Source organism: Ammospiza caudacuta, chromosome Z (assembly GCF_027887145.1).
Source record: "Ammospiza caudacuta isolate bAmmCau1 chromosome Z, bAmmCau1.pri, whole genome shotgun sequence".
NCBI lineage: Eukaryota > Metazoa > Chordata > Aves > Passeriformes > Passerellidae > Ammospiza > Ammospiza caudacuta.
Genome location: NC_080632.1, coordinates 34,473,398 through 34,496,494, shown reverse-complemented (window position 1 = coordinate 34,496,494; position 23,097 = coordinate 34,473,398). Strand labels below are relative to the sequence as shown.

The 23,097-nt window shown below is 42.0% G+C and overlaps 1 protein-coding gene across 3 annotated transcripts in view; it reads right to left on the bottom strand.

Moving 5' to 3' along the window:
- Positions 1–21,267, bottom strand: part of TJP2 (tight junction protein 2) — a 63,007-nt gene extending 41,740 nt beyond the window's left edge. The window contains exons 1-3 of one of the 3 annotated variants that reach the window (XM_058824359.1): positions 21,250–21,267; positions 20,583–20,792; positions 8,767–8,877 (exon numbers count right to left, since the gene is read on the bottom strand). The gene's annotated coding sequence lies outside the window, so the exon portion shown is untranslated. Of the gene's footprint in view, positions 1–8,766; positions 8,878–20,582; positions 21,014–21,249 lie in introns of those variants that run through there. The other 2 variants (XM_058824357.1, XM_058824358.1) reach the window with 2 other exon arrangements.
- Between the last annotated feature and the right edge of the window lie 1,830 nt (positions 21,268–23,097).

The following is a 23,097-nucleotide window of genomic DNA, read 5'->3' as shown; positions in this document are numbered from 1 at the left end:
GCTGTTTCCATTTCTCTCACCCCAGCCAACAGCAAATGATTGCACCTACTTACCAAATGTACTGGAGCAACACTGTCAAATACACTGGGATCTGTATCAAAGGACTTACAAGAAGGATTAAGAAGAGATGAAACACTCAAATACAGGTGAGGTTGAAGATAACAGAACAAGAAGAGAGGATTAAATTACCCAGATTAACTGCACAACCTCTGCGGCAAAAAAAAACCCTAACCAAACAAAACCAACAACAAAGAAAAACCAAACCATTCAAACAATAAACAACCCAAATACACAGAGTATGGAAATAATCTCCTAAAATAATCAGCACTTCAAGGATACTTAAGAGTACTGATTATTTTACAAAACACAAAACAAAGCATGAGGTGTAAATAAGTGTTTATGGCTTCCATCCACATTTTAGTGGACTATAGAGAAGTTCAGTTTTCTATATGCCGGCATGCACACCACACCACCCCTCCCCTCCTGACAGATGCTGCCTACTACTCCATAGCCACATTGAATACTGCAGTTCAGCAGTAATCTGACAATCTTAAAAAGCCAGGACCAGTGAGAGGGGGGAAGCGGCTTTTCTTCACCAAAGTTCTGCGGTTTTTTCTCCACTGGGGTTACTCTCGGTTAAAACACTGACCTTGCACCCTGAGCCCAACCAGTATTTAAAATACAAAACTTCGTACAGCCTTCGGGCACCACAGGCACCTGCCAGCGCTTCAGAGCACAGGCTGCTTCTCCGCTCCCATTTGACAGGAAAACCCACGGTATTCCCACCGCCCTCGGCTCCAGCGCTGTCTCCAGCAGCCCGCGCCGGCGGGGAGCGCGGAGCAAGCCCGCAGCCCGCCCGGAGCGGCTCCTGCCCTCCACACGCGGGGCCGCAGGCGGGTCCCGCGGGTCAGGAACGCACCTGTGCGCCCGCCCGCCCCCTCTGCCCGCCCGCCCGGCCCGGCCCCTGGGGGCCCGCGGCTGGGGGGGCGGTGGGTGAGCCCGGCTGCAGCAGCAGAGGAGGAGGAGGAGCGCGGTGGGTGACGGGGATGCTACCGACCTGCTCCGCCCCGGCCGCGGGCTCCCGCGGGCCGCTCCCGGCGGAGCCCTGCGTCGCTCCCATAGTAACATCGCCGGGCCCGGCGCCCGCGGCTCCGGGGGCTGGCGGTCAGCAGTCCCGGCTGCCTCGGGAATGCTTCTCCCGCCTCCGCCCGCGAGGGAACCGGCCGGGCCGCTGGCGAGGGGCTGCGGCGGAGCCCCGCGGGGGCGGCCGGAGCCCGGCAGGACAAAGCCGGCTCTGAGCAGCCCTCCACAGAGAGACTTTGTCCTGCCGGGGCCCGGCCGCCCCCGCCGCCAGCCAATCGTGCCTGTAAACGCCCCGGGGAGGCAAAGAAACACTTCCATTCTCCCTGGGAAGAAAAGAATTGTTATTCTCCATTTACAAAAATATTTCTTGTGTTCCTGACCTTGGCAGCGGCCAGCAGCTGACGCCCGTCACAGGATAAATGCGAGTGATGGGGCTGGTAGCTCAAGCCCGGGTAGCATTCCTGACATGAGGCTTTTGGACAGTATCCACAGCCCGGTTCTGTCAAACCGACACGCCCCAGTCATGTCCACCTTTTCTGTCAGTGTGCTTTTAGGAGGACGTGGATGTGAAAGCCTTCACGCAGCTGACACTTCTCTAGTCCACAGCCTTGGTCAGACTTCCTTCCCACCACCTAACAGCCTTCCATACCAGTCTTGAAAGTCCACACCACTACTATTAATTCAGAGGCCAAATTGCTTGCTTTGGGAGCTGTAATTACATATTGTAAAAAAAAAACCATGTTATTGAGTTCACTATTCCCAAGAGCTTGCAGAAGCGAGTGGTCGCTAAAAACACTAAGAAGATGGGCAGAAATTCAACCACATTATATTCATAAAAAAAGACTTCTTTCCCAAGTGCTGCTGTCTTCCTGGCTTTATGCTATTTTGGGTGGATGAGGCAATACTTGAATCAACTCTTGGAAGGAAGAAACTAAGAATGAGAACCAACTGTAAGGGAAAAACTTTCTTAAGCCAATGTTAAAAAAAAAAAAGCAAACAGCCCATTACTTTGTATTGCGTACCCTCAAATCTAAAGAGAATAAGCAAAAAAATGCCAAAGCATGAACTTTGCTCCTGTTTGATGTTGTTCCTGTTCTCAGTTTTACAAGTGAGTGATACCATACAACTTTTTTGCTACGCTAGCAGTCCAGTACATGGCCAAAGTAAGGACCACTTGGAAAAATGAAAGGGGCCAGGTTCTTCACACACATGGGATACTGTGATAGCTTCTGGCATCAAGAATTCGCCCATGAGATACAGCATAGCAAGGCAAAACAGCTATCGCTCCACGCTGGTGCACACCTCTGCAAACTGGAGGCACTTTCCAATGAGCACAGTTTGGCAAAATCTGCATAGAATGCTATGTCGCAGCATTAGCAGAGAAATCCACTGTCCAGTATGTGTTGAAACGACATGACACAATGAAAACATAATTTTTCTGCAGACAACTACACAGCTGTAGATGCAAGAACAACATTTGTTTTAAGCTGGATGGCAATATACTTTTTGAAAAGCACTTGTCAGACATGAGGTGGGACAGGAAAAGAAGCCACCAGATCTCTTGACTGCCATCTCTTAACACATATGCAAAGTTCGTGGCAGCATAAAGTAGAGCACCAGCCTCCTGAAGCTGCTTCCTTCCACACAAGTTCTAGCAAAAGATGAAGAGCTGCTACTCTTGATTCCCCCGCTAGCCACAGCTTCTTGGCGAGAGCAGACAGTGCCAGTCAGAGCAATCTAAAGGTCTGCCTATCCTGTCCGAGGCCAAGAAGGATTATTTGCGGTTCCAGACAAAAGCTGTGGCTTGACCTAATGCCTCCTTTTGGTGTGTTCTGTGACTTCATCAAAGCGACAAGGTGTTATCACTAAGAGAGGCTATACTTCCCTGACCTGTAGGGCAGCAAGGAGGGTTAACACACTAAGCTAGCCTGAGGTAAGTGAAACCGAGGAACTGACCACAAGCCAGATAGGCTGGATCCCTTACCACAAAATACCATCTGGGAAGGGCCTATCAGTTTGTCTTTTATTTAGCGTCCTGCAATAACAGATAGAAAATAATCCACGTGGGCTCTCTAAATATTTTCCATGATTATCCATAAAATTTCTCACTTTTAAGAGCAAAGTATACATATCCTTTCGTGTTTTCTTTTTTTTTTTCCCCTCAAACTAAACAGCTACTCTGCCACAATGGGCATATAAATCATCCCATACCAGCCTGCCAATGTGAGCACTAAGTGGCCTCTAGTGCTCATGCTTACTCTAGAGCTTGGCCAAATACCCAGATGCTCATAGTGATGGCATGGACTGATGTAAGAAACAGTGTAGTAACAATTGCCAGAACAGTGTAGTAACAATTGCCAGGTTTCTTATCCTGCAATTCAACCACTAACAGCAAAATTTCAGGCCTGCTCTTGACCAAGATGTCCTCCCAAGATGAATATGCAGGAAGGCCTTATGAGAGGAAGACCGACTGCCAGCTAAGCAACAAATGGAAGGATACCAGTGTAAACAGTGATGAGAATTGTGCAAACTCCTCCAGCACCTCAAGTTTCTGCCTCCTGTGTTAGGAAAAGGGGCAACATGTTCTCAAAGCATTCAATTTACTTAACAGCTATTCCATGGTAGCACAGCATCCCCATTCTCTCTCTTCCCTTGTAAACCAAACCCCTCACCTGCAGCTCAAGCATATTGTTTACCACTAGTTTAACCTCTCCTGTCTCATCTTTTCTGAAACACCACAAAACTCCTCAGTGTGGATAAAGAATACCTATAAACTAGCCAAAACTCACTTGGGACAGCAACACAAGCAGAAGAGGGGCAGGACCCTCAGCCAAGTGTTCTGATGTGCCTGTGCAGGTCCCAGAGCAGCCTCTGTGTTTGGAGGCATGACTGCATGCACATTTCAGTGACTGGTCTCCCTTTGAAATGGGAGGTGCAGGTCCAGTTGTAGTCAGTCTTGCAAGAGATACTGCATCATGAAGAGTAAAGGCTGGGTATCAGCACCATGTAAAAATTGTATGAACTAGGCTACTACACATTTGCAGCTCTGTTCCCTGCAGTACTTAGGACCAGCTTTTCGACATGTGCAATGACTCTACAAAACAGCATCATCTGCAGGGGATTTTATGGAATGTTATGTAGGTGTAAAGGAATTTTAAAATTAACTTCAATGGAAAGATTATTGGTATTAACTTTATGAAAAATATGCAAATAACTTACAGGGAACACATTTCCCATTGAGATTTTCAGTTTAAGTAATCAAGGGAGACATTTTTGCCTACAATCAGATTGAATCTATGGTCTGTGTAGCACTAATTTAGAGAGATTACTTGCTGTAGCCTGAGTCATGCAAAACCTAGGACATATTCCATAAATTATCTAATGCTACTGTGAATGAAGCAGTTGTGCCACTTCCAGCATCCACAGAGAGAACACCCATTTAACACTACACTAGAGGATGCAAATTTAAAACAAGCAGCTGCTCTCACTGTTACTCCAGCCAACAGAGTAAGGCTATTCTGCAACTTGCCGGCAGCAAGCATGTTGTGATTCAGGTTCTCTCTGCCTCCTCTCCACCATCAAGCCTTTTAACATGTCCCTATGACAATAAATTATTTTTCTGTTTCTTCAAATGTTAAAGTTCAACACTTGGTAGTACTGCCAGACAGCATGCTGAAAAGGCAACCTCCTTTAAGAGCTGGGAACTGATTTCAGAAAGAGATACTGGGAATGTAGGCTGCTAGTCCAGTTTTGGAACTATCTGAAAAGAGATGCCAGTTTTGCTCTTGTTTATAAGCAAGTGTTCATGATCCTGTCATGAGAGACACTGTAGAAGTTTCTAAAAATACCACATTGTCAAACAGCCTTTCCCCCTTCCCTTCCAGGCAATCTCTTTAGAGTGCCATTTGTCATCAGCCTGCAAAATCACACAAATCAGCCAGCCCAGTCCTACTTAAATGATTCATAAATCCAATTACGTTTGCTTCTTTATATAGTAAGCTGGACACTAACAGATTCAACCTCCAGGATTAGAGGATGTGTAGGTAGCTGACCTCTGACTCTCAGGAACTGCCCAGGAGCTCCATACATATGGTTCAAACATGCAAACATGTTCAAACATGACAGCTCTGCACTGGGGTTGTCACATACCTGGCACAATAATCCTGATCTCTGTCTTGGGGGGACTGGAGAAGAAACACCTTGCATACTATCTCAACACTTGCTACCATGTGTAGAAGTGAGTCCAAAGAAGGGTCAGCAAGATGGTGGGGGCTGAAGCACTGGCTCTGCAAGAGGAGGCTGTGGCAGCTGGGTCTGTTTGGCTTGGAGGAAGGATGGCTTCAGGACACTCAGCAGCAGCCCACCGGTGCTGACAGGAAGAGATTGAAGAGATGAGGCCAGGTTCTTAGCAGTAGTGCAAGGTGGATAAGAGACAATGGGCCAAAGTTCAAACAAGACAGGTTCAGATGTACACAAAGGGAAACAATTTTCCCCATGAGGACAGACAGACTGTGGACCCACTGCAGACAAGTTTTACGATCTCTGTCCTAAGAGGTTTTCAAACCCAACAGGGTAAAGCCCCAGGCAACTTGTTCTGATCTCACAGATGACCCTGTTTTGGGCACGAGGTTGCACAAGAAACCTCCTGAGGTCCCTTTCCACCTGAATTATCTTATAATTCTGGAATTACTGCATGATTCAAGTGCCAGCTTAAAGCAGAATGAGGCAATTATTATCCTGCCCCTTGTCTCCACTTCCAAAGTACAGCTTGTGATTATGCAACATAAAGATTTTGGCATGCAGCTGCAGGGTCTGGTCTGTTGTCTGTCTCTGATGCACTGCAAGGATGAACAGCTATACACACTTTCCAAGTCTCAAAGCAGCAATACTAAGGCTGTTATTTTAGAAAGCATAGATGTCCTGGGAAGAAACATAGAGCCCAACATACACAGTATCCCACACTTTGTACATAATTTTTATGGGATAATCACAGTGTAAAATCCTTTGTCACTTAGAAGGCCACCTATTATGATGTTTTCAAGAGCAGAATATTTTAAATTTTTTTAACCTAGACACAGAGATTTACTGAACCATCTCAAACTGTTAAAAATTTTAAAATGTAGATAATTATTTAGAGCAAGAGGCAGTACTGTTCTAAGTCAATCATAAACTCAATTTCTGAGTTTACAAAAAAATTTGAAACACTGTTACATGCTGAACAACTAGGAACAGCACTGGACATTAACAATATGAAATACAGTTATATATATATATAATGTAATGTATATCTTTCTCACTGTTTTGGACAGTGATCAGTTCTAACAGATCTCACACATTACAAGTTTGGTCTGCTTTAAATCAGAAGACTGTTTGCTTTGTTGCTACTTTCCTTTTGCAAAGAATATGGCAATTAGAAAACAGAGATGTATAGCACATTCACAGGATAAATAAAACAGCATGAGAATATGCAGAGGTGCTTGGTAACAGTTAATAAAAATTATAGTTGTGAGAAAAAGAAATACAGTCTATTTGTTCTAACCACATTTTCATCTGAGCAATGTTTTAAATTACATCGCTGTTCCTTGAAAATTACACTAGTCAGGCAAGCAAATAAAAGTTTGACCTACTGCAAGAGAGCAAAACAGTGACTCTGCTTGAACACCCTCCCCCCCATCCCCTCCTCTACACGCTGTGCAAATTGAAACAACTTTGCTTGGCATAAGCACTTCAACCTCTACTACTTTAAGAAGCTACAAAAACTAAACCCACTATTCTAAAGAAAGAAATAACAATGTAGTTTAAACAAATCTAAACCACACAAGTGTGTACTGTTTTTTTCCCCAGACACCATACAAAAGTGTGTATCAACATTTGAAAGGAAATATCTTCCCTAACTCAAATTTTTTCATTTTTAATTGCAGGTGCATTCTGTTTGAACATTCATTTTGCTTACATCTCATTTCCTTCCTCTCTTCCCTATGTTTCTTGACTACTGGCAAGGATGTGAAACAATCCTCTGCTTTTAGCTATTTATCTGCCTTTCCCCACTAGAAGTCAAGCTCTACAACATCAAAGCTTTACCATACTAATCAACTGTTATGGCTCAAATTAATTAAGACAACACAATAAAGAAAACAAAAATCCCATTCTCATGGAGATCATTATGCTTATTAAAAACAAGCAAAAGAATATGCAGATTACACAAGATGTAACATACAGAAAGATGTGTTACTTTTTTCCCTGATATAGGGGTTAATTTAAAAAACAAAGCTCCAGACAGCAGTTCTTCAGCCAAGTTAGTTCCTTAGAGCACGAAAAGTATGCTTCAAAGCTCTGCCTCTCCCCATCCTATTTATACTGGCAAACCTCCTGCTGATGAGCTTATTAAGAAACAAAGCAGTTCTGCAACCCTATTCAGAAACAGCAAGGTCCCAGCTAGGGTACTAATGCCCACTTTTGGGTGGTGTTTTTCGCAAATGACTAAAGTGAGCTGTCAATTAGTCCAAAAGAGAACAGCAAGAACAATAAGAGAAAGCAGATGGACACAACCATACAGTCATTCCCTTGCCAGTTGCACAACTCCTAGAAGCCCACAGACAAAGCAGCTGGATGCACCTTCTGAGCCATCTCGATCTTGCTGATAAATGGTTCTGGAGTTTCTTTTGCTAAGAGTTGAGCTCGCAACTATCCGCATTCCCTGGTGTAAATTTGGCATACCCTACCACTGAAGGTTTTTGTTTTGAGGAAAATGTCAGAGGCTGCTCAAGACTTCAGCTGAGACATTCTGCCTAATTACATTTCACTGATATTCTTATATCAATTTTTCCCTCACTCCCAGAAAATTAAAGAGCTTTGGTTAAATACGTCACAAATTAGAAAGTCAGGACAGCAGATATGCACATTCTAAAGTAAATTACTAAAGCAGCAATAGCTGCTTCATCTCAAAAATGGAAGTCAATTATAGTTTTGCAAAACATCAGCATAAAAACCTTTCCCTCTCCTAAAGTCATCATCTGTTAATCACTTACAAAAACAAGCCAAGCATGTTCGATTGACACATAAGACTGAGGACACATTTTATAGTCCTTCTGGAAGCACTTGAGAAAAGGTTTCAAAAGCAAGGTTAATATGCCAAAAGGATTATATTTACCTTAATGATGTACTGTAAGAAAATATGCAGCAAAACAACTCCCCTTGTGTGGCTATTCTGTTTCCTAGGACTGACTGAGTCACTAAGCAACTCCCATGAATATTACCCTTTGTGCCTAAAGTAATTTATTTATCCCCAAGTTCATGCTAAATATTTATATTTGCTGAAGACATCATCATAGATTACATCCATTCTTTACCAATGTTTAGCTAACAGATGAACTAGTACAGGCCTGTGCATTATTATTTGCATAACTTTAGCAGAATATTGACTTCATTGCAGAAACCTTCCTCTTCTGGAGGCCTGTTGTACATCATCAAGTTCTCAGCAAATGTGCATGTAACCATTTAAAGTTTATTTGATAATTCAGAATAACTAGTTTTAATTTCATATTACTCTACTAAGTACAATTTATTGAAACCTTATAAAAACATAGTTAAAAGAATATATACCTTAGCTAGCACATGACAAGAATACATAATTTTAAACGAATGGCTAGGTCTACCTGATGCAACTGGACTACAGACTAGTACCTTGGGAGGAGTGATGATTTTTGAGTGCCGTTGTCTACCTGCTGTGCTGTGCTTTGATGTACAGCTGTGCTCCCAGTCCCACTCACAAGGAGATGGCAGTGCAGTAGTGTGCTCCCTGAAAAACAAAGTTTCATTTAAGTCACTTATAACCAAAAAGGAGTGCTTGTGAAGCCTCGAACACTGAAGTCATAGAGATAAAGAGGATATAAAATATATTTCCCTGCTAAGTTTGACATACTTTAGACTTCTGTGGAAATCATGTGGAAATAGTGCTTTAAAAAAAGGAGATACTCAGCAATATTTACACACAAGCCTGCATGTAAAGCAATCCATGCATTTTTACCAATGGAATAGGGTTTTGACAGGAAGCATACTTATAGTTACTTTGTTGCACTGGTCCTCTGCACAAACCATCTGGCTTTTTGTTTCAATTTAGTTTTGGTCTGATTGTTTAGCTTGCACAAGACTGTATATAGGAAAGCTAGTAACAGCATAGTATCTTGAGAGAACAATAGGATACATGTGCTCCAACTACATCGAATGGTAACTTAAGAACTTCAGTTGCCAAATGATAGAAAGAAAACAATTTCCAGTGTAATCATCTACCCTCCTTCCCCTGCTCAACTGGCTACCCCTCTAGGGCACAAGTAGCATGTTAGCTTCCATTCAGCATCCCTGTCGCGGGACTCCCCCTCTCCCTGACCCCTTGTCAGGTCCTTGATTACCCTTGGTAGGAAAAGAGAAAATTAATAGCTTCACTAAGATAAAGAAGGGACTTTTGACAGAAATAGAAACACAAGCTAGTGGTTAGGGTTTGGTGGTGGCTTTTGTTTTGTTTTTAAAAGAAAACCAACATGCCACTCAGTAATTTCAATTCTTCTCTCAAAAACATTTTTCCAAAGTGTTCCATCTACATAGGATATAGCCAGACTTCCCTAGGAAAGTATATTAGCTATTCTTTCAGCAGGTTTGATATTGTTTGCCTGTTTCCGTGCCACTCCCCCCCGCCCCCTGCAATGTATAGATGTTTTTTCACTATGGTTAATACTCCATTAGCCATTTCTAGATCACTTGAGACACGTAAGAAAGAGACACTGAAAGAATTCTGTAGAACTTCCCCACCATCTAAAAGTCTGGTCCAAGTTTTGATGTGTCCTGTGTCTCACATTTTTGTGACCACAAATATAATAATGTCACAGTTTTGAAAAAGCAAAATTAAATATCTAAAATTTTTTTAAATATATTTTGTTTCAGATTAACTTTTTACTACATGCAACAATGCATGCACCTGCCAGACATCACACCTCAAAACTAGAAGGTTATTTTATCCTTTCTCCCCAAGGTTTTCCAGCATAAAACCATTTTCTAAAAGTAAACTACAGTTTTAAATTAAGGCATGATTTCAAAGTTGCAGAAGAAAAAGATGCTTAATATGAGTTTATATGAATGACCACCAAAGAGCAGCACAAGCTATACTGTGCATTCGAAACAAACTTCAGCCTTATTGTTCTAGGCTATACACAAAGTACTATTCTGGAGGCTGCAGAAAAGTCACACTAGCAAGTTAAACCTAACTGCCACTGCTGCCATAATTTTCCCTTTGTCAAACCTCACAAAAAATCAATCTGTCACAGAAATCATCACTATTCCAAGCAAAGATGGAAGCAGAAAAACTTAACTTTGCAATGTCTTTGATATGAAAACATCAATTAATACCTTATCAAAATAATGTATCTGCCTTTTCTGCTTTCTTTTGCACAGTAGTCTGGGTTTTTAAGCAGAATTCTTACAACTTTCAAACAATGGCTCTAGCCATCACAGTCAAGATGACCTAGCATCACACTCAAGTGCTATTTTTTATCTTAAGAGATGTTTAAGAAAAATAAAGTGCTTAATTATGCATCTGAATTTGCGTAGTGAGGAGTTGACAAATAAGAACCTCTATACCCTTTATTCAGTATTAGGTTCTGGAAAGTGTCTCATTATGTTACAAATTTTTCCTATACATACACACTCACACTTCTATCACATTTTATTTTTACAAAGAATGTAACAAAATACCTCTAGAAGTTGAGGGATAAGCTGATCTTAGCAAAGTGCATTATTAATGTGTTTATTCCAGTCATACAGAATAAGCAGTATGCAGCTACAAAAAGAACAGTGCTTTTTTGTCAACTCAGTTTACTTTAACTCAATTGCTGGTTACCAACCTTTCATTCCTTGAAAGTTTTAATACAAGCATAAAAGGGATCCCTATTACAGTCCAATGACAATTGCCTTTCTGCTTTTCTGAAACTGTTGGAATGGCAAATCCAAACATAATCCAGATACATCTTAACCAGCTTGAAATTCCAAGTGTGTACAACAATCACTTTAACTAAACCTCTCCCTGAAAGCATGGGGATATCCAAATAAGAATGCTGGAAATAAAAACAAATTTTTAAAGTGTATTTTGTACTTAGATACTGACTAATGCTCAATAGAGGAAAGACAAACAGTCAAAGTTACAAAAGAAATAGACATTACAGTTAGGAAGTTTCATTTTTAGAGGGCTTGATTCAAGCTGTGACTCTCGCCAGTCTTCTTGAAAACAAAGAAGAATTCTACAAGAATATATATACAAGAACTTTCCAACACAGCTTCTCAAAATAGCAGGAGAAATCACGTATTTTATCAACATATAAAAAGCAGCTGAAAAAAACCAGAGATTTGCATGTACATAATTTATATGGAACAACCAAAGGAGGCACACGCTGCTGTCCTGAGTCCAAACAGACTGCACTGAGAATCCCTTTTAATGGGCAAGTTTTTAACAAAAAGCCCTACAAACACTCATTAACATGGCACTGGAAATTTGGAACCAACGTGAAGAACACTTGTGTTAATAAAAGGACACAAAACCATATCCATTAGAGTATTTTCTAGACTAGTTGTTGTGGTTCTGCTGATAGATCTGGAAAAAAAATCATATGGTACTTATGATTTATTTGCTTTTACTGCTGTTACCATCATTAAAGAAAACACATTTGTGGAAAAGTTACAGGATAAATCTGAATTCAGCTATAGTCAAACAGCCACAATTATAATCCAAGTTTTTCTTTGAAGCCTTGCTTACACAGAACTATTCCAAACCAATAGAAACATACTAATTGGTCTTGGACAAAAGCCTCTCATATTTTGCACTCCTGCGCAATGTCTGAAACAAGGTGACAATATTCTATTGTATTACAAAAATACAAGAGCCCAGAAGGACCCTAAAGACACCCATCCATCCATGCTACTCATACAGAGGGAGATGGAAGAGAATGACAACTCTGTTCTCCACACAAGAGACACTTTTGGTGGAAAAAATTACTTACACAAGGATCTTTCTGACGCCTAATACTCAAGTTGTATGGTACAAGAAAGCACTCTGTATTGTTTTCAACAAAAATAAAAAAAACCTTCTTGTAGGGAAACAGTATTCCTAAGTGTGATGAACTCCTGCTTCTAAACAGAGAAGTAAAGTTGACTGCACAGACAAAAGTGATTTTTCTTTTCTCATTTTAGGTACTGCTTCTCTGACAGATAAAAATTAAAATATGCATATTTTTAAATGAGGAGAGGGGAAACACAAATATACATCAAGTTAGTAGCAAGCAAAAAATACAAAACAGCTATTTCATTTCTGTTTTGATGAATATACATGTGTTTATTCTTCCTGTTCTTCAGCAAACTCCTCATTTAGAAATAACACCTTCTCCTAGTTATCCTCTAGCCAAGGACAGGTAGGTAGTACACAGAAATATCTAATGAAACCACTAAGTTCAACCACAACTACTGAAGATACAGAGCTTGGAAGGTACAAAAAAAAGTTACCTGTTTTACTAATAACTCTCCTCTTTCTGATAACAAGTTTTAAAAATGCATGATTCAAGGTGAGCACAATTTTTCCCATAGTTACTCACTGATTGCTTTTTAACACTTACCCTGGATGTTGCCACAGATTTGCGTGTCTACCCTCAGGAAGCAGCTCCCTCTTGTTAAGGGGAGTAATACCTATTGCTGCTTCTAAAATAGTTATGTATTTCTTGTACCGCATCCTGCCTTTCTCAAGAGTTCCACCACGTTATCATCCAAATGCAGATGCTGCAACTGAAGTCATGCCTCTTCACTGATTTGAAATGATGCTTTTTAAAACATGCTGCAAGTTTGAAGCATAAAAACAATGCTTTCTTCCCCTCTCCCAGACTAGGATAGTTAGTAGAAGAGAGAGAGAAACCGAAGAAAAACTCCTACCAGATTCCCCAGAAACGTCATTGTTACGTAATTCAATCTTTGAATAAGACACTAATGAAAATGATTGAAGAGACAATCACGGTTCTAAGCCTGGCCGGATAATGCACACTCTCCAATTGACTAATCCTTTGCTAAATCTCTGCTGTCTATAATCTTTCAACTGCTAATGGAGCACTAGGTAACTTCTCTGTCAAATCCATCCAGGGAATAAAAGAGATCTGCACAGAAAACTTGAGACCATTTTAGACAGTGACAGCCAAAAATAGCTTTTGCCCTAACTTTTCTCACCAGAAAGCACCAGAGCACCAGAAAGCTCTCTGTGTTAGAAGTGTCACGGGGGATTTAGCTGATCTCCTCAGAAAAGTCATGGAGAAATATTTCCTTACGTGGCTTGTACAGAATTAAGAAAGCTGGAGACTCCCATTATGATACCTACTAGCCACTCAAATGTGCCTCATGATGTCAGAAGCTACATCCCACGTCAGAATTGCTCTAGCCATGAGGTAACTGTGCATGCAAAAGACCTCAGGTATGATCTACAAAGGTGGAGACAGATGCACATGCTGAAAGAAGTAACAGTGACATTTTGGAAACACTGCAGTACCGTCAAATTGCAATATTCAAAGAGATGTACTTGATTGCAAAACTAATCAAGGAAATGTTGATGTGATGCTTCTTCTAGATAGTAAGAAATGAATGCTTATATATATCTAGATACACATAGTTACACATATTATATAAATACTATGCACTTAGCAGTAATAGAAATAAAAACATAGAGATGTGATAGGAAGACTGAAGCCTGGAACCATGACTCTTCTCTGTAAACTGTGCATGTTATTTATTCCCGAGTATCATTAAGTATGTGTGTATTTCTTTTGGGGTGATATCATATTGCATGTTACTTATTTAGAAACCAAGATGATTTCTTGTGCTGTAAAATGTTTAGCTCTTAACAACAAGATCTGTATAACTATTTCCAGATTCTACATTTCTTACAATCCTGCATTAGCCATATTTAGTGTTTAATATCCAATCACATTTGTAGGTTATGTTAGCACATGTATGCACTGAACTATCAAGTAATTACTAAACAGCAATCCATGTGACTGATCTTAGAAGAGCAAAGTAAAATCAAGCACCAGTTAACACTCAGTTAATCAACAAACGCTCAGTTTATCAATATGGCAGTTTTTAGATTCAGAGAATAGCACTAAAATTATCAGAGGAACATGATGATAAGGAGTGTGTAGTCTGAAATGTAGTGACGTGTTAAAAAAATAATTAATATACTAAAACCACATGAATTAAATTTAGCAAAAAATTAATTTTCCATGTGCAAAAAAAAAAAAAATCACTTAACTGCAACTTTAAACATCTGTATATAAAGCATTAAGAAGCTTAGGAAAGCAGAGTAGTAGTAGGAGCCTGCAAGCACAGCTAACGTCATTAAGCCTGCATGCATCGTGACTTCTGGTAGCTTTGGTAGATGTATCGTAAAGGCTGTACTGAGAAAGAGAAGACAAGGCAAGAAGTGAGCAGTTTTTGACAATTCCAGTACGTAAGGATCTTTTGACTGTAGAAGTCCATGACAGTTCTATTTTACACAAAAGCAGAATTATTTTTATAAAATCCAGTCTTCCCTCATAGTTGGTTTTATTAACAACTTCAGCATTACCACACTTTCACCTATGATGTTTTGGTATTTCTTTCTGCACACCTTCTTCCTTAACACTTCTTTAACTCTAAACTTTCCCCTTATAGATCAAAGAAATAGCTCTTAAAAAAAACTTTCCCACAGCAGTTTTCAAAGCCAGTCCAAAGCAGAGTCTGAAAAGCATTAAGTGCAGCTCCGGTCCATCTTTTGTCCCTTTGAGCAAAGCATATTAATTCTGACCAGAAAAGGAGCCCCATGACTAGTGCTGCTCACAGGGAAGCCAAGCCCACACAATGAGCACAAGCTACTCCCAAGTACTGCTTTCGGTTAAATGGTGTGTGAAACCTCCAGGTACCGAGACAGAGAGAGACTGACTCACAGTTAATCAACTTCCTTCAACTTTATTCAGAAACAGAAATTCAAAGCTGCTAGTACGTGCACTGTTAGTGAAGAATGACTTCTGTAGAGCAAACAAAAAGCCTAAAAAAGACTGTCCTCCATTGTTTCCTGCTGGAGAATTATCATCCACTCCACTTTTTCTGTCTTTGTAATTTTTCAGGAAGAACAGAAACCAAAAGTTTTTTTGGAAAGAAACAGTGCAATTTTCCTAACAGAGCACACAAGTGATGCCTCAGAAAGTACAATGCATTTCTAAAAAGGGGAAAGAATGACAGAGCTTTTTGTCCATTAAAGAAACATTTACAAGATCAAAGCCAAAGCTTTATTTTGCTTTAATCCTCAACAGATGAAAACAGTCATACACTCTTAATTAGATGTAGAGCATACTTCTTGTAAACTGATGGCAGAGGCAGGATCACATCCTCAGCCACTTCAGACCCAACTAAAAAAGAGACAGTCATTGCCTAATGCAGCCACAAATTACTTTCTATTTTGTGAAAAAAACAAAATACTGTTCTTTCTCATCTTTCAACAAAAGTCTGTGTAACAGCTACAGATCAAAGAATGCCCTTATTAAGAGAGCAAAGAAACAAGTATCTCTTCTTACATACTTTTGCTCAAGTGATAACAACTGTGACAGTCGATTGTTAATTTCCAGAACACACAGGTGTTTTGTTTGCACCACAATCAGCACATATGTAAAGTTTGATCTGTTAGAAAAATCATAAGGTAGAGGAGCATCCAGGATCAGACTGGGGAGCGTGGGAGGTGAGATTGAAAAGAAAGGAAGGGGACTGGAAACTTCTTTCTCACAGCTTCATGGACTGCAGTTGCTTTTGGCCCCTCCTTAGAAATCATTCCTTCCTTGAACAGTCCATATGTTCCTGGAGATTCTCAGAATCAGCTTATACGAAGTTGTGCTAAGGAGGCTAGAGATACCAGTAGTCAAATCTGCTGGCTATTAAGCAGAGCTAGATGATGAAGCAGATGTTAGAATAGAGAGGGCAAGCCGGACTACAGACAGCCTTGCTGCTGAGAGTGACATGCAGGAGAGATTTATGGGTTTTCTCTAAAGCCTTAAAAACCCCAACCAAAAATTAATGAGGCAAGGCAAGTAACACACAGCTTGAACCAACACGTGAAATCTTGGTTATGATGAGGCAGCATTGTTAAGCTCACACTCAGTTCATCAATATGGCAGTTTATCAGCTGATGTCAAAAAATGAGTTTGGCACGATAGAGTTACAACAACACAATCCTTCAGGGAGAGGTATCGTTGAGCGAGTCTTAGGAAAAAGTCACATGTCTAACTCAGTGAAAACATACGAAAATCTAAGGAAACATCCTTCACGTGTATATAAATCACACCTCAGATAACTGCACACTTTTAAGAAGTAAAAAGAAACTTCTCAAAAGCAGTTCTGGATTGCTGGTACAAAACAAAAGCATGAAAAGGGAGCAGGCATTGGAAAAAAACGAGAACAATAGGGCTTTCTATCTTGCCTTGCACACTTCTTATTGACCGGATTGTATCAGGCAGTATTTTTGTCTATCGTTTTCACATTATTCTTGTGAAAAGAGAGCACTAATGAGTTTCGTTTTCTTCCTAGATTAGCAACCATAGTTATCTGAGGTTCTGGGACTCAGATGCACAACGACAATGCTGACCTAAATTCAGAAAGACTTGGGTAGCTCATGTTTCCTAAAAACAAAGCCTGCAGCTGATGAATACACATCAGGGTAGATGCTGCACCAGATATCAAACCAGAGCTCCCACAGCTCACTCTGTTATTACTAAGCCTGGATCATAAACATCCTAAATACATTCAGAAATGCAAGAGCCATCTCACACTGAATGGAAAGAAGTTGACACAGTCTACATTTTTATTTGAAATAGAAAACTACAATATCCCTTAACAAGATAAAGGGAAAAAAAAAAAAAAAAGCTTTCAAAAAGCAATCGGTAAAAAAGAAAAACAAAAGAAAAAAAATCCCAATAACAAGACAACTAAAACCCAACCCAAACATTAATAGTTTAAGGTATTAAACGACCTGAGTATACTTTGCTACTGCATCAAGCTGTTTAATTACAATGCTGCAGTTAGCACTTGTTTAAATTATGTAATATTTAAGTAAAAAATAACCTCAGCTCTCCAGCTCTGAATGACGGCTTTGTCTGCTAAAAAAAACAAAAACAGAACCCCCCCACAACCAAACCCCAAAAATACATACAGCAAAACAACAAAAAAGGCACCAAACCACCAAAAAATAATAACAAAAGAAACCCCAACCTAGATTTAACCCCCCCCCCCAATAAACAAATAAAAAACCCTAAACAAAAATACCCACATAACTGCAGCAGGTTCTAAATCATAATTTACTGACTCTGGAAAAAAAAATTACTTTCTGAAGTGGGACCAGGATAACCCAAGTACTGGTAAAAGACAATTAAAGAACAACAGAAGGCTTCAAAGACTCTGAGAACAAGCAGTAAGCAAAGTTTTCAAGGGAGCCAACATAGGTATCCAACATAGTGCTGATCTTTCTGAGGAAGAGGGCAGGGTTAGATAATTGAGAAAAGCGTCCCATGGTTGAACAGCTACATTTTGACCATGTAAGTTCTCGGTGCACTTAGAGCACTTGGTCATGAGACCAAGTTTGAACCTTTGACTCCAAAAGATGACTTGCACTGGTGCGTGTATGCCAGCACAGTCATGCAAAACCAGTCCTCCCCATGTCACTGCTCCAATCTTTGTAGGTAACACAGCATTTGCAAACATTCTTCACTATGGTAAGACTTGTCTATTAGAAGACAAAATTATGCCCTATATACTTACTGCCATAAATATTTGTTTTATAAACAGATTGTCTCATTTTTGAGAAGTCTTCCAAAATTCACAGAAATCCACTGCAATCTGGGATTAAGATCCACAGCCTTTCTACAGCTGATGCCAAAGATCAATTGTCAAATCAAAAAAATTAAATTTTCCCCAGCAATTAGAAATTTCATACCTATTTGACAATAAACTAGACTTGAAAATCTCTAACCTGAGAGACCTGTAGCTGTTGTAACATATGCTCTGTTCCCCCCATCATCAGAGTGACCAATTCCAAGACTACTACAATGGGATGAAACTGATGCAGACACAGTATGACAAAAGTTACACCATCCATGAGTACTTAAATACTGTTATTTCAACAATTAAAAGTGACCAGTCTTGTAACACGAGATCTCCTTTACCCTACGAGGAAGTTCTGGAGAAAGACAAGATTGGTAACTATTAAAACACACACACAAATGCTACCACCCAGATTTTTGCTCCAAGTTAAACGCAGCTTTGAAGTAGTCCCAGAATAGTAGGCCGTTCCTCAGCTGAGGATTACTGTGTTCCAGGAGCTTTCTAATGCTTTTGAGCATATAAGTTTCATAAAGGTACGGCACATCCCATTTTGTGAGCTGTGGAACTACCTAAACATTGTTTTAATCACTAAGAAAGATTTCCTGGTTGTCCTTAGAGGACACGGAACCAGGAAAAGAAGGGACCAAGCAATCAAAAAAAGTATCATTCATTCTATTACTTTGATGCTTCATTCTGAAAATATCTATTTTAGATTATAGTTCATGCAAAGTGTTGGGATCACCCCAATTCTGCTGCATAATTCCCAACACTTGCCTTTAGTCTCACAGAAATCCAGTGCAGAGGCACTAAGCACCTCAGCAGTTACTGCCAGTGATACAGGGCAATAGCAAAACACGATTAGATAAAGTCTCTCCAGTCCACAGTGTCATCTTTTCATAAAGGGCAGAGAAGTCACTGCCGGTAATTAAAACCAATGTTTAGGGTCTAAGATGTTTGCATGTAACAGTCAAGAAGCAATTATAACAGTAAACTCACCTAAAAATCAAATATATGTAGAAAACTTTGTCAGAAGGCTGAAGACACCCCTCATAATCCTCATAATAATATCATACTAAGTATAAATCTTACTGACCGTGTCTAAGTGGCACACACATGCTTACTAAATGAAAAACATTTCAAAGTCTCTTAAAGCAGCCTGATGATCTCCCAATTAGTATTAATTTACACAAGCAAATCTCCTTTGCCTTTTAGTACCTGATTCTTGCCATGTCAGGACTTCTTGGATCCTGACAAGTATCTCTATTTGAAAGAGCTGATAGCTAAAGCCTTAGACGACAAATGCTTCACAAATTAAAGACGCAGTTTTGCACATAATAGTTTCTCTTTTAGTTTTCGAACTATGGGTGAATAACAGTTCTCAACCTTTAAAATTTTGCAGAACAAAAGAAAAGGTAATCTACTGTGTTGCAAATGCTGCGACCTTGATAATTATCTCCAAAGGTTAAAACAAAGCAGACATTTGCAGCCTCAGCTGAAGCACAGCTGTGGGGCCAAGAGCCCTCGAGAATCATCTTTGCTGTGGAAATGGACGCAATTTTATGAACTGAAGCTAGGGAGCAGATAATTCAGACATTCTCTCTGTTTCAAGTGAACAACTACTAAAAAGCAACACCGAAGCACGAAGGTTTTCTGATTTTCTGTAAGAGTCTGTTACATGGCTCTTCCATAAGTATGCTCAAACAGCATGTACTTTCTCATGCTGGAAAAAAAGGCAAACAGGTTTCAAGTACGGGGGAAGTAAGGGCAGAGTTGTCAACTAAAGCAACTGCATGCCACTGATAGATCAAGCTTGGCACTCCACGGTGAGAATCTAATGTACCTGGGCTCCAACACCGCAAACACGGCCGATGCCAAGGCACTTTAACAGGGCAATTAAAGCATTTGTCTTCTGGAACTGCCTGTCCTTTGTTTCACGGTTCCCTGTTAACTTGAAACTTCCCCTGACCCAGTTAGTCAAAGCCCAAGGCACGGCTGGAATTCACTCGGGATGTGCCAACATAAAGATTTCAGGAATTCTCTGCGCAACAAAGGCAGCCCAAGCCCCCGACAGCGGGGGCGTGAGCTGCCCGGGGGATCCGCCCCGCCAGCGGCCCCCCCGGGAGCAGCCCGGGTAAACAAACACCCCGACTCGCCGGTGACATCTCTCCCACTTTCCACGTAGTATCGCGCTCTCCCGGAAAGTACTTATCACGGAAAAAGTCACCGAGAGCCGCTTAATCCCGTTAGAGAAAAGCCGATCCCCGGCCGAGCGCGGCTGTTCGCGCCGCCCAGGTGCGCGGGACCGGCCTGGGGGCCCCGCGGGGGCACGGCGGGTCCGAGTGCGCGGACAAAGGCGGCAAAGCGCGCCTGAGGAGCGCAGGCAACAGGGCGATAAAAGCCAAAGCACACAAAGGAACGAGAAGGAGAAGCCGGGCAGCTCGTGGCCGCAGCGCGGCCCCCGGGGCGGGGAGCGGAGGCACCGGCCGCGGAGAACAGGGGGTGCCGGGGGGCACTGCACCTGCCCGGGGGGAGGGAAGCGGCGATGAGCGCGGGTTCGGGGCGGGGACATCCCGCGGGGATACTCGCCTGCTCGCGGAGGGCGTCCGGCAGCGGGAGCAGAGGTCCCAGAGGCGCCCCGGCGCTGGGACTGCGCCTTGCCCTGCCCTGCCGCCCCGGAGCGGGCAGCGACTGAGGGCGTCGAATCCGAGTGCAGGGCCGAGGCTGGGACTGGGGACGAGCCTGAGGCTGGGTCCGGGTCCGCTGTGGCCGCTCCCGCCGAGTCGGGCGATTTCCTGCGGGGTGCGGGCGGGGGCGGTGCGGCCACGCCGGGGCGGGCTCCCGCCGCAGGTGCCGGCCTCGCCCCCAGGTGGGGAGGAGAGGGGAAGGATGGGGAGGGCAGGGCAGGGCACGGCAGGGGAGGGGCGGTGGCGGCCGGACGGGGCGGGCGGCGCGCCCCCTCTTTAGGCGTGCCCCCACCTGCGGCTGCCGCCCCTCCAGTCCAGGGGTGCCGTCGCCCGGCTCCCCCGGCCCACGCCCGCACACACCGACACCGCGGCGGCGGCAGGGGAACAGGAAATACCGGTCGCAGCCCGGTGCTCCGCGCCGCTGAGTCACCGCGGCGAGGCCGCCCCGCCCCCCGGCTTTTCTCTGCCCGTCTCGTCTCCCGGTAGGGGACCCCGGCGCTGCCCCCCGGTGTGGTCCCGGCCCTGCCCCAGGCACCCCGCGGCGGGCCAAGGCAGCAGAGCGGACCTGCGGGCGGGCACGGCGGAGCCCGGTCGCCGCTGGCAGAGCTCACAGTCACCCAGCCCAGCGCTTGGGTGTGTTTTCCGTTTACATCAGTGTGTTTGGAACTTTGGGATCATTGCCCATCTGAACCTTTCTAACGGGAAGACCTCTGAGACAGCCTTTAACACCACAGCGCAGTGTTCCACGTACGCCTCTCAATCTGCTTTTCCCTGCTCTTTATCACAGAATAGCTGCGGCCTCTTTACTGACAGCTCAGGAGAGCTCTGTTCACATCATCACTCTCAGCTGAAATATCCAGGATTAGCAGAAGGCAGAGTAGCTCCATTTCCAGGCCGGAACACCCCGTGTCACTCTGCAAGTCCACCAATACCGTTCCCGAAACTGCAACATACCATGAGAGAAATACTCTCCAGGCTGGCATTCCACAGGTATCAGCTTTCAGCATCACTGCTGTCCTGCAGCTGAGATGAGAAAGGCAAGGCCAAACAGCCCTGGCAGGATTCTTTGGAGTCGTATTTCTTTTGCATTGTAAAGCACTAAATGTCACCAGGAATTCCTTATCTGCTGTCTTATCTGGTGGACAGTTAAACCCCTTGCAAGCCCCTCTAAAATTAAACAGCACACTCCCACCCGGATCAGGCCTGCGGAACAAAGTCTACTTAAAGTTTTATGGTTTGTTGCTAGTTGCAGGTGAGAAATATACTAGATTCCCACTGCACTTCTAATTCAGATAAATTTCTTCCTCAATAGGTACAGTTCATGCACTGTATCTCATACAGAAAGTAAGATAAGAAAGGCAAACAGTATTCTTCGTGAAGGGGTTGGACTTTGGAAGGAGGCCCTGAAAGAACCCGTTTTATTAGAGCAAATATGAAACTGCATTCAGATATTGTATGGAAAGGCCTGCTTCTAGCTATTGTTAATAATTAACATGCAAGTGCATACACTAGCCTTCAAGTACCTATTTCAGTCTAAAAGCCTCAACAGCAAAAATCAGAGGGAAAAAAAAAAGACTAAATCAGGGCTAATTTATAAACTTGGTGCTTTCAGTCACCTACAGACTAATTCTATGATCAGCACGTAATGCAATATTGCTTTTAGGCAGAATCAAGGCACAAGAAATGGAAATTTAGTTTTACTTCCAGGTATGTGTCAGATTACTTGGTTTACACTGTGGTAGGTGCCTTTTTCTTTAATGAATGTTTTAAAACTTCATCTGTTAGTTCTCAAAATCTTTTGTAACAGTGGCCTTAGGATGTCTGGTTAATGCTCCTAAAATGTTGTTAAGAGGAGTAAGACTATGGACACATTAAATATGTTACTGATTTCTTTTAGTACAACAGCAGAGAACATTGATGGCTAGCAGAAGAGCCTTCATCTGGAAAATAACAATGCTTGCAAACTTATTCACTGTGTTACTGATCACTTTGCATAATTATCACAATACAAAGAATTTTAAAATCAATTCAGCAAACTGGAGAGGGCATCAATATTATATGCCTTATTTTAAATATATATTGTTTTCTAATCTAAACTTGTCTGTCTTTCCTTAACCTGAATTTCAAAAAGTTTGCAGTAAGGAACTGTTTAGAATACTTTAATTGTTCATGGCTCTGTTTATCCTATCAGCAGCAAAGCAACCTCCACTCGTCACCTCCCTCAGTAAAAAGCATGAATACTGTCTTTGTTCTACAACCGCCAGCAGTACAATTTACATAAAAGACAATTTGGGAGAGAGATGGACATAACTCCACACAATTTTTTCTTATCTTCATATAGGAATTGAAAAAAAAATCTCAATAGCAAAATGGACTGGAACATGTTTGATTGGTTAAAATTATATATAGTGGA